The sequence below is a fragment of the Tachyglossus aculeatus genome, chromosome 2 (genome assembly GCF_015852505.1).
Source record: "Tachyglossus aculeatus isolate mTacAcu1 chromosome 2, mTacAcu1.pri, whole genome shotgun sequence".
NCBI lineage: Eukaryota > Metazoa > Chordata > Mammalia > Monotremata > Tachyglossidae > Tachyglossus > Tachyglossus aculeatus.
The window spans coordinates 117,770,316-117,783,040 of record NC_052067.1 but is presented as its reverse complement, the minus strand read 5'-3'; the positions used below and the strand labels follow the sequence as shown (position 1 = coordinate 117,783,040).

Genomic DNA, 12,725 nt, shown 5'->3' with positions numbered 1-12,725 from the left:
TCCTGAAAGCCCCAATGCCCCTATCCCCTTATTTGCTCTCATAACAGTAATAGTATTTAAGGGTTTATCATGTGCCAACCACTATTCTAAATGATACGATAGATACAGTATATGTCAATCAAAGCGTCACTTTCCTACACAGGCAAAGAGTATAAGGTGGAGGGAGAACAGATATTGCACCACCATTTTACAAATGAAGAATTTGAGGTACAGAAAGGTAAAATGACTTGCCCAAGATTTCACAGCAGATAAGTGGCAGACCTGGGATTAGAACCCAGGTCCTTTGAGTCCTAAATCTGTACTCTTTTCACTAGGGTATGCTGCTAATCCCCTCTCAGGGTCTCACCTGGAGAGTTTCCAGTACTCTACCAGTCTCGACTATGGGAGGGAGAGCCAAGCAGAGGCCTGTCTATTCCATTCCCAGTTGGGCAGTGGCTAGCAAGTGGAAGGCAATCTGCTACAAGTCAAAATGCACCTGTCCTGGGCAGCAGCACGGGAGAGAGTCAAGGGTGGAGAATCAAACTGGCTGCTTGGAAGGAAGCAATGGAAGCCTCTTCCATATTTTTCCCAAGAAAACTCTATGGATCCACTACCAGAATGATTGCAGATGGGGGTGCGGTGTTCTGGAAGAGATGTGTCCATGATGTCTCTTTGGGTATGAGACAACTGGATGGCATAAGACAAGACAATGTAGCTAATGCTTGATGATGTCACCAACTACTTTGAAGTGCTCTTTTGGTTTTATTTTATCAATAAATTCATTTATTCATTCAATTGTATTTATTGAGCACTTACTGTGTGCAGAGCACTGTACTAAGCACTTAGCACTATACTAAAAGCTTAGCACTGTACTTACTCACCTCAACTCCCTCCTCTCTCTAAAACAAATCTATCATTTCACTCTCTGCCTCTGAACCCATTTCCTTTTACCTTTTAAAACCACTTGTTCTCATCTTATTTCCTCCCTAACCACCATAGTCAATCACTCAGTTTCTGATAGCTCCTTTTGTACAGCATTTAAATATTCTCAAATACCACCCAAACTAAATAAAAACCTTATCAAGAACATCCTTAACCCCTCCCCCATTTATTTCCCATTGTACTTTTGACACCCCTTAAACAAACTAGATAGACCTGCTGCCTTCATCCCTCCCTTCTCCACTTCCATTCTTGATTCACCTCAATCTTATTTCAGTCCTCTTCACCCACTGAGATAGCATAGCACTGAGTACTTTGGAAAAATACAATGGATGTAAGATGACAGAATTCTTATTCTCAAAAACATTGTAGTCTAATGGGGGAAGACCAATACTTAATAAATTACAGAGAGTAGGAAGAAATGTTTAAATGGAGCAGCTAAATTGATATGTACAAAAATGAAAATAGAGGTGATATTTGGGAAGAAGTAATGTGGGAATAAGAAAAATGAATCAGGGAAAGTTTCCTGGAGGAGATGGGATTCCAGAATGTTTGAGAATATAGAAGGAGTTGAAATTAAATAATTTGGAATGGATAGGTAGTTTGAGGAGGGAGAATCAGGAACAAAACTTACTGAGAAGGTGGATTTGGTAGGAATAGAGAGTATGAGTTATGGGGTAGTGAGAGAAGAGATAAGATGAGTAAGGAGGAAAAAGCTGATAGAGTGTCTTGAAGCAAAGACACAGGACTTTCTTTTTTATGAGATGAGACATGGGCATACATACAGTGAAGGTTTTGGGCAGAGGCTATGTGCAAAATAATGTATAGAAAGATGATTAGAACAACAGAGTTAGTATAATCTGAAGCAGGAAAGGCTAAGAAACAGGGAGATATCTGATAGAGTAGTCAGGCTGGACCAGGATGGTGGCATATTGAATGGAGAGAAAGATGTTAATGTGTCTCTTTATTGCTGTAGTGTACTCGCTGAAGCACTTAGTACAGTGGCCTGCACACAGTGAGCACTCAATAAATATCACTGAATGAATGTTGTGTGCTGGAAATGTGTCTTTCAGCTCGACCATATTGTTTTCTCCCTAGGGACTAGTACAGTGCTAAGCACCCAATAAGCACTCAATAAATACCAGTGATCAATTGATTGATTGATTGATTGAGGTGGATTTGGGAAACGTGTGGATGAGAATTTAGCAATTTACTAAAAAAAATGAAGTATCTTAGGATATGCCATGGTTGTGAGCCTTGGAGATAGGGGCAATAGTGGGGAGGGGTTGTCAACTGTTCTGGAAAACTTAGATGGAGGGGAGAGTATGGAGGGGGAATTAATTCAGTTTTTGGGATGTTAATCTCTAGGATGCTGACAGGACATTCATGGAGGGATGCCCTGAAGGCATTAAAAAAATTGATATTGCAAAGGAGGTGAGAGGCCAGAGCTAGCAAGTTAGATTTAGTAATCATCCACTTAGAGGTGTAAGCTAAAGCTCCCTAAAGAAGTAAGTATAAAATGATAAATATGGAGAACCTAGCAATATTTTCAGGGACACCCATATTTAGGGCATGAAAGATGGAGAGTTTACAAAATGGTCTGCAAAAGAATGACCAGTGAGGTGGGTGGTAATGCAGGAAAGAACTGGGTTGGAACAACTAAGATTAGATAATATACAGGATGAGGGAGGAGCTATTAGTATCAATTGTGCCTGAGAGATCAGGGAGAAACAAATTAGAAATCATTAAATTTGGGATGACAGGGAGAGGACACTGTTAGCCTTGGATATTACCATTTTACTGGAATAATAGAGACAGAAACCAAATTGTAGAGGATTAAAAAGGGAGTTGTTGGAATGGAAGTGGAGGTAGAAGATGCATAGGACTGGTTCAAGAAATTAAAAAGAATGGGATACTTGGAAATGGTTGAAGATGCAATGGACAACCAAAGAGGTCTTGGAGAACTCATTCGCTCCCATGGCTTCAACTACCACTTTTTTGCAGATGATACCCAAATCTCCATCTCCATCGCTGATCTCTCTCCCTCTCTCCAGTCTTCATCTCCTCCTGCCTTCAAGATATCTCTACTTGGATGTCCTTCCATCACCTCAAACTTAACATGTCCAAAACAGATATCCTTATCTCCCCACCCAAACCCTATCCTCCCCCTGATTTTCCCATCACCATCCTTCCTGTCTCACAATCTGGTAACCTCAGAGTTATCTTTGATGTCTCTCTCTCATTCAACTCACATACTGAATCTGTTGCCAAATCCCGTCAGTCCCTCCTTCATGACATTGCTAAAATCTGCACTTTCCTCTCCATCCAAACTGCTTCCATGTTAATACAATCGCTGATCTTATCCTTCCTGGACTACTGCATCAGCCCCCTGCCTGGCCTCCCAGCCTCCTATTTCTCCTTGTTCCAGTCCTCATGGCATATTAGATAAAGTTTGGGCCAGGGAGTCAGAAGGTCATGGGTTCTAGTCCCAGCTCTGCCACTTATTTGCTGGGGGACTTGGGGCAAGTCCCTTCACTTCTCTGTGCCTCAGTTACCTCATCTGTAAAATGGTGATTGAGACTGTGAGCCCATGTGAGACAGAGACTATGTCCAACCTGATTTGCTTGTATCCACCCCAACACTTAGTACAGTGTCTGGCACACAATAAGTGCCTAACAAGTACCAACAATGATTATTATTATTATATTTCACTCTGCTGCTCTGATTATTTTTCTACAAAAACATTCAGGACATGTCACCACACTCCTCAAAATACTCCAGTGATTGTCCATACACCTCCAAATAAAAAAAAAAATGCCTCACCATTGGCTTTAAAGCACTCCGTCACATAATTGCCCTCTCCTATCGCTCCTCACTTCTCCCCTTCTACAACTCAGCCTACACACTTCAGTTTTCTAGTGCTAAAGTTCTCACTGTGCCTCAACCTCCCCTGTCATGCTGCCCATCCCTTGCCCAAGTCCTGCTTCTGGCCTGGTCTGTCCCTCCTCAAATCTTCTAGACTGTGAGCCCACTGTTGGATAGGGACTGTCTCTATATGTTGCCAACTTGTACTTTCCAAGTGCTTAGTACAGTGCTCTGCACGCAGTAGGCGCTCAATAAATATGACTGATTGATTGATTGATTGAAATTACTCTCCCCTGCTTCAAAGCCTTATTGAAGGCACATCTCCAAGCGGCCTTCCCAGACTAAGTGCAACTTTTTGTCACTCCCCACTCCCTTCTAGGTCACTCTGCCCTTTGCTCTTCCCCCTACTAGTCCCTCAGCACTTATGTACATATCTGTTATTTTATTTATTTGTATTGCTGTCTGTCTCTCCACCTCTTGAATGTAAGCTCGTTGTGGGCAGGGAATGTCACTGTTTATTGTTGTATTGTACTTTCTCAAAGTGTTCAGTACAGTGCTCTACATACAGTAAGTGCTCAATAAATATGAATGAATGAATGAATGAATAAATAGAGGAGATGTGAACATGTTTGGAGGCAAAATAAAGGAACCAGCAGTGTAAGTGAGATGGTTTGTACTTGCAACAGTCTGATTTTCCAACTCTCATTTTGAAAATGGGAATAATTGTGACATCTTGAAAATTCTGTGGCAAGTCTTCAGTGTTCTATATTGTTGAGAAAACCGCATATATTTTTCATTTGCTTGTTTCCTGGTTGCTCTCTTATACTGTACAGCAAACATAACAGGCAAACACAATTCCTTTAGTGCTGAAAGCACATGAGGAACTAATGCAACGTTCTTAAATTTTACAAATATTTTCAAATCATGGCATTTTATAATAATAATAATAACAATAATAATAATAATAATAATGGCATTTGTTAAGTGCTTACTATGTGCAAAGCACTGCTCTAAGCGCTGGGGGGAATACAAGGTGGTCAGGTTGTCCCACCTGGGGTTCACAGTCTTAATCCCCATTTTACAGATGAGGTAACTGAGGCTCAGAGAAGTTAAGTGTCTTGCCCAAGGTCACATAGCAGACATGTGCGGAGCTGGGATTAGAACCCATGACCTCTGAGTCCCAAGCCAGTGCTCTTCCCACTGAGCCATGCTGCTCAAACCAGGAAATGTTTAAGGTGTCATTCAAGCTGTTTTTAGCTTCTTTTTGCTAACAAACCTCTTTTGAAGCCTTTATGTAACCAATATTATTTGGATTGTGCCTTCTAATACACATCTTCACAAAGTTCAGAATTCAGCGCACTTTGTTTCTCTTTGTTTTTCTCTGATCTGTTCCCAGAAATACACTTAGTGGGATTTCCTGACTTAATTTGCAAGCTGAAGACTGCTGATGCTTTGAATTTCCAGACAGGTCAGTGGATTTTTGGCAATAGAATACAGAATCTGAAGGCTTCCCTTGGCAGATACAAAAACTCTAATTTTTGAGAGCTGATTCAGTGGCAAGTTTATACAGTGTGAAATGGTGCATTATCATTCTGTGCTGTGGGATATTACCCTCTCTGTTCTTCATCATCATCAATAGTATTTATTGAGCGCTTACTATGTGCAGAGCACTGTACTAAGCGCTTGGGAAGTACAAATTGGCAACATATAGAGACAGTCCCTACCCAACAGTGGGCTCACAGTCTAAAAGGCTCACAGTTCTTAGAGCTTCATGACAACTGCAAAAAGATCCTCATGTCAGTGAGTCAAGTTCTGGCAGAGTGCTAAGAAAATGAGAGCTCTTGTGTCTTGTTTGCCCTTTTCTCTTCTCTAAATATTGTCTGTTATGATGAGTCAATATGGCCCTATGCACTTACCAAGTGTGTGAAATACAAATATTTTGACAAAATGAAGTCAAGTCCAAGTTTGGTTTTTTTTGTTTTGTTTTGTTTTTTATTATATGAACTATAGTTTGCCAAGACTGCGTAATTCTAAAGCTTTCATAATTCTTTAGTGAAATGACTAGTGTCTATTGTAAATGATTCTAATACATTTTTAACTTATATATTTATATTTTTACATTTTATACCACACATTAAGCCATAGTAAAATTCATAGGAGGAATCTCTTTAGTGCTGTCCTTAATTTTGAAGATGATGCTATTTTTGGTGACATCTGATTCAAGTTTGAGTGAGGCTGAAAAGAATGCTCTCTGACTAAAATATCCTTACATTTTGTTTGAACATGAAAAAGATCCTTGTTGTGCTAATGGGATGGGGTGTTCGTTATAAGGCTACATCTATTTTAGAAACTTCTATTTAGTAACTCTTTCTGTAGTAACTCTAACTTTAAGATAGAAGAGACCAGTAATATAATACATATACTTATGAACCTATTTGTCCTTTATCAATGACAAAACTTCTCATGGTGATTTTTATGTTAGGAAGAGGATAAAAAGTTTTCAAGTCTTTTGCTTTTTAGCACAGCCCAAGAATTAGGTATTCCATATTACATGGCAAAAAACTATTGTATTCTATAAATGTCAAACACAGCACATGAAAAGAGCACAAATATTATTAATTGATCAATCAATCGATCAAATTTATTGAGTGCTTTCTTGTGTACAGAGCACCATACTAAGCACTTGAGAGACTGCAATGTAACAGAGTTGATAGACATGTTCCCAGCCCACATCAAGCTTATGGGTGAGACAGATATTAAGAAGAGAAGCAGCTTGGCTCAGTGGAAAGAGCCCGGGCTTTGGAGTCAGAGGTCATGGTTCAAATCCCGGCTCCATTACTTGTCAGCTGTGTGACTTTGGGCAAGTCACTTCACTTTTCTGGGCCTTAGTTCCCTCATCTGTAAAATGGGGATGGAGACTGTGAGCCCCCCATGGGACAACCTCATCACCTTGTAACCTCCCCAGCCCTTAGAACAGTGCTTTGCACATAGTAAGCACTTAATAAATGCTATCAATATAAATTACTGATATGTACATAATTGCTGAGGTGGTTGGGGAAGGGTGAGTAAAGGGTGCAAATCTAAGTGCAAGGGTGATGTAGAAGGGAGTGAGTGAAGAGGAAATGAGGGCTGAGTCAGGGAAGGCCTTTTGAAGGAGATATGCTTTTAAAAAAGGTTTTGAAGGTAGGAAGAAAGATTGTCTGTCAGATATGAAGAGAGAGGTCAGTGGTGAGATAGATGAGATTGAGGTACAGTAAGCAGGTTGGCATTTGAGAAGGGGAGTGTGAAAACAGGCTTGTAGTATGAAAGCAGTGAGTTAAAGTAGGAAGGAGCAAAATGATTGAATGCTTTAAAGTTGATGATAAGGGATTTCGGGTTGATGTGGAGACGAATGGGCAACCACTGGAAGTTCTTGAGAAGCGGGGACTCAGTGGTTTTGTGGAAAAATGATCCAGGCAGGAGAGTGAAATATGGACTGGAGTGAGAAGAAACAGGAGGCAGGGAAGTCAGAATGGAGGTTGATAGAGTAATCAAGACAGGATAGGGTAAGTGCTTGGATTAAAAGGTAGCAGTTTGCATGGAGAGGAAATGGCAGAGTTTAGCATTGTTGTAAATGTTGATTGAAAGGATTTAGTGACAGATTGAATAAGTGGGTTTAATTAGAGAGATGAGTTAAAGAAAATGTCAAGTTTACAGGCTTGTGAGACAGGAAGGATGGTGATGCTGTCTACATTGATGGAAAAGTCAGGAAGAGGAAAGGGTTTGGGTGGGAATATAGGAGTTCTGTTTTGTAGATGTTATGTGCCACATAGAGATGTACTGAAGGCAGAAAGAAATGCTAGACTTCAGAGAATAAGAGAGATCAAGCCTGGAGATGTAGATTTGGAAATTATCCACTTAGAAATAGCAGTTATGGAAGCAGCGTAGCTCAGTGGAAAGAGCCCGGGCTTGGGAGTCAGAGGTCATAGGTTCTAATCCTGGCTCTGCCACAAGTCTGCTGTGTGACCTTGGGCAAGTCACTTAACTTCTCTGAGCCTCAGTTACCTCATTTGTAAAATGGGGATTAAGACTATGAGCCCCACGTGGGACAACCTGATCACCTTGTATCCCCCCAGTGCTTAGAACAGTGCTTTGCACATATATAAGTGCTTAATAAATGCCATTATTATTATTATTATTATCATGAGAGTGAACACATTCTCTAAGGGAGTGGGTGAGAATGGAGAGAATTAAAGGGAACCCAGAATGGAGCCTTGAGTAACTCCCACAGTTAGAGGATGAAGGACAGGGAAGAAGTCCATGAAACAGACTGAGAATGAGCATGCACAGACATAGGAAGAGAACCAGGAGAGGGCAATGTCAGTGAAACCAAAATCGGATAACATTTCCAGGAGAAGAAGGTGATCAACAGTTCTGAAAGCAGCTGAGAGGTCTAGGAGGATTAGGCCATTTGATTTGGCAAGAACAAGGTCATTGGTAGGGACTGTCTCTATGTGATGCCAATTTGTACTTCCCAAGCGCTTAGTACAGTGCTCTGCACATAGTAAGCACTCAATAAATACGATTGATTGATTGATTGATTGGTGAACTTTGAGAGGGCAGTTTATGTAAAGTGAAGGGAGGAGAAGAAGTGGAGACAGTGGAAGTTTAGAGAAAAATGGTAGGAGAGAGATGGGGAGTAATAACTGGGAGAGAGCAGTGTATTGTAGGGATTTTTTTTAGGATAAGGGATACACAAATATGTTTGGAAGCAGTGAGGAAAAAGTCCTTGGAGAGTGAAATGTTGAAGATGGTAGTCTGGGAAGGAAGAAGGGAGGTGGCAATTGCTTTGATGAGGTGGAAAGGGTGGTGGTCTGAGGCGCAGGTGGAGGGAATGGATTTTTAGAGGACAAAGATCTCCTTTTGAGATGCTGCTGGGAAATATGGAAGAGCTGAAGAAAGGAGCAGAAGGAGGGAGGTACTAAAGAGGAGAAGAGGAGATTTTAGGAAGATCATGCCTGATAGTTTCAGTTTTCTCAGTAAAGTATGTAGCCAGGTCATCAGAGGCAAGACATGTGGACCGGGGGTGGGGGGGGGGGGGAACAGGGGCTTTGAGGAAGGAGTTGAACATCTGAGTAAACTGGAGAGGGCCCTGGACATGGAAGTCAATAAGGATGGAGAAATAACGTTGCCGGGCAGAGGACAGTGAAGGTCTTAGGCAGAAAGGGATGAACTTGAAGTGGATGAGGTCAGCCTGATTCCTGGATTATCTGATTGAAATATGAATGAGAAACTAACAATTCAAAAACAAATATTTCATTTTATATTTAGTCAATTTAATAAAACAATTGTCTTAAATAATAATAATAATAATAATGGCATTTATTAAGCACTTACTATGTGCAAGGCACTGTTTTAAGCACTGGGGAGGATACAAGGTGATCAGGTTGTCCCACATGGGGCTCACAGTTGTAATCCCCGTTTTACAGATGAGGTAACTGAGGCACAGAGAAGTTAAGTGACTTGCTCAAAGTCACACAGCTAACAAGCGGCAGAGCCGGGATTAGAACCCATGACCTCTGACTCCCAAGCCCGTGCTCTTTCCACTGAGCCATGCTGTTGAGTTTATTCTATTCAGAGCCCATATCTACAGAGTTGGTAGACACCTTCCCTACCAAAAAGAAGCAAAAGCCTAAAGTCTAAAGGAGAAGACAGACATGAAAATGAATTACTGATTATGTACATAAGTTTTATGGGTATAAGGGTGAGGTGAATAAACAGTACAAATCCAGGTGCAAGAGCAATGCAAACCTTAGAGGGAGTAGAGGAGATTAAGTTTTACTCGGTGAAGGCGTATTTGAGGAGATGTGATTTTAAGAAGGCTTTGAAGGTGGGGAGAGTGATGGGCTGTTGGATATGCAAGAGAGGAAGTTCTAGGCTACAGGAAGGTCATGGGTAAGGGACTTTGGGTGAGACAGAAGAGATTGAGGTACAGTGAGTAGGTCTGGATTAGAGAAGTGAACTAAGAGTGTTCAGTTGTAGCAGAAAATCAGCATTTTAAAATAGGAGGGGCAAGGAACATGTTCAAAACAGAGCTCCGTATCTCCCCTCCCAAACCGTGTCCTCTACCGAACTTTCTATCACTGAAGGCAGCACAACCATCCTTTCCATCTCACAAGCCTGTAACCTTGGTATTATCCTTGACTCCACTCTTACATTCAACCCACATATACAATCCATCACTAAAGCCTGCCGGTCTCACCTTCACAATATCGCCAAGATTCACCCTTTCCTCTCCATCCAAACCTCTAACACATTAGTGCAGTCATTCATCCTATCCCGCCTAGATTACTGCATCAGACTCCTTTCTATCCTCCCGATCCCAACCTCCAGTCTCTCCCCACTCCAGTCCATACTTCACTCCACTGCCTGGATTATCTTTCTACAGAAACATTCAGGTCATGCCCCGACCCCTCCTCACAAGTACTCAGTGGTAGCCTATCTGCCTCCATATAAACAAAAACTCCTCACCATCGGCTTTAAAGAACTCCATCTCCCTAAGTACAAGAACTTAAAGTACAAGTTGTACAAGTACAGGTACAAGTAGTACAAGTTGGCAACATATAGAGATGGTCCCTACCCAACAGCGGGCTCACAGTCTAGAAGGGGGAGACAGACAACAAAACAAAACATATGAACAAAATAAAATAAATAGAACAGTAAATATGTACAAGTAAAATAGAGTAATAAATCTGTACAAACATATATACAGGTGCTGTGGGGAGGGGAAGGAGGTAGGGTGGCGGAGATGGGGAGAGGGAGAGGAAGGAAGGGGCTCAGTCTGTGAAGGCCTTCTGGAAGGAGGTGACCTCTCAGTAGGGCTTTGAAGGGAGGAAGAGAGCTAGCTTGGCGGATGTGTGGAGGGAGAACATTCCAGGCCTGAGATAGGACTTGGGCCAGGGGTCGATGGTGGGGCAGGTGAGAACGAGGCACAGTGAGGAGGTTAGCAGCAGAAGAGCGGAGTGTGCGGGCTGGGCTGTAGAAAGAGAGAAGGGAGGTGAGGTAGGAGGGAGTGAGGTGATGGAGAGCCTTGAAGATGAGAATGAGGAGTGTTTGCTTGATTCAAAGGTTGATAGGCAACCACTGGAGATTTTTGAGAAGGGGAGTGACATGTCCAGAGTGTTTCTGTACAGAGATAATCCGGACAGCAGAGTGAAGCATAGACTGAAGCGGGGAGAGACAGGAGTATGGGAGATCAGAAAGGAGGCTGATGCAGTAATCTAGTATGGATAGGATGAGAGACTGAACCATCAAGGTAGCGGTTTGGATGGAGAGGAAAGGGCGGATCTTGGCGATGAGGTGAGACTGGCAGGTTTTGGTGATGGATTGGATGTGTGGGGTGAATGAGAAAGCAGAGTCAAGGATGACACCAAGATAGAAGGCTTGTGAGACAGGAAGGATGGTAGTGCCTTCTACAGTGACAAGAATGTCAGGGAGAAGAACAGGGTTTGCAAGGGACGATAAGGAGCTCAGTCTTGGACATGTTGAGTTTTAAATTGTGGGGCAGACATTCAGATGGAGATGTCCTGAGGGCAGGAGGAGATATGAGCCTGGAGGGAGGGAGAGAGAATGGGGTGGAGATGTAGATTTGGGTGTCATCAGTGTAGAGATGGTAGTTGAAGCCATGGGAAAAAATGAGTTCCCCAAAGGGAGTGAGTATAGATGGAGAGCAGAAGGGGACCAAGAACTGACCCTTGAGGAAACCTTAGAGTAATGGGATGGGAGGGGGAGGCGGAGCTCATGAAAGAGACTGAGAATGACTGGCCAGAGAGATAAGAGGAGAACCAGAAGAGGACTGAGGCTGTGAAGCCAAGGTTGGATAGCGTGCTGAGAAGGGGGTGGTCCACAGTGTCAGAGGCAGCTGAGAGGTCAAGGAGAATTAGGATAGAGTAGGAGCCATTGGATTTGGCAAGAAGGAGGTCACTGGTGACCTTTGAGAGGGCAGTTTCACTGGAATGTAGGGGATGGAAGCCAGATTGGAGGGGTCTAGGAGAGAGTGGGAGTTGAGGAATTTGAGGCAGTGAGTGTATGACTTGATCTCGAAGTTTGGAAAGGAAGGGTAGGAGGGAGATAGGGTGATAACTAGAAGGGGCTGTGGGGTCAAGAGAGGGTTGTTTTAGGATGGAGGAGATGTATGTTGGAAGGCAGAGGTGAATTCATTCATTCAATCATATTTATTGAGCACTTGCTGTGTGCAGAGCATTGTACTAAACACTTGGAAAGTACAATTGGCAACAAATAAAGACAATCCCTACCCAACAATGGGCTCACAGTCTAGAAGGGGGGAGACGGACAACAATACAAAACAAAATTAATAGACAGGCATCAATAGCATCAATATAAATAGAATTATAGATTTATACACATCATTAATAAAATAAATAAAATAATAAATATGTACACTTATACACCAAGTGCTGTGAGGTGGGGAGAGAGGTAAAGCAGAAGGAGGAAGTAGGGGCAATGAGGAGGGGAGGAGGAGCAGAGGAACTGGGGGGCTCAATCTGGGAGCCGTCAGCTCTTCCGTACATTTAACTCCCTTCTCAGGCCCCCTGTTCCTCCCCCTCCTCCTCCACTCCCCCCCCCCCCCCATGACCTGGCCTCCTACTTCATTAGTAAAATTAACTCCATCAGGTCTGAGCTCCCCAAAGTCACTCCTCCCCATTCTCCAACCCTCCGGCTCTCAACCCTGTTCACTATTCTCCCATCCTTCCCAACAGTATCCTCAGATGAGATCTCCTCCCTCCTCTCAAGTGCTACTCTGGCAACCTGGGCTTGTGACCCCATTCTCTCTCATCTTATGAAATCTCTTGTCCCGTCCCTCCTCCCCTCCTTAACTTCCATCTTCAACCACTCACTCTCCACTAGTTCCTTCCTCTCTGCCTTCAAACATGCCCATGTAC

General features: G+C 42.7%; 1 non-coding gene across 1 annotated transcript; it reads left to right on the top strand.

The window, feature by feature from the left end:
• Window positions 1–328: 328 nt before the first annotated feature.
• Window positions 329–465, top strand: LOC119924493. Its single transcript, XR_005449204.1, has one exon. It is a non-coding gene; the product is annotated as a small nucleolar RNA SNORA7 (small nucleolar RNA).
• Window positions 466–12,725: the final 12,260 nt, after the last annotated feature.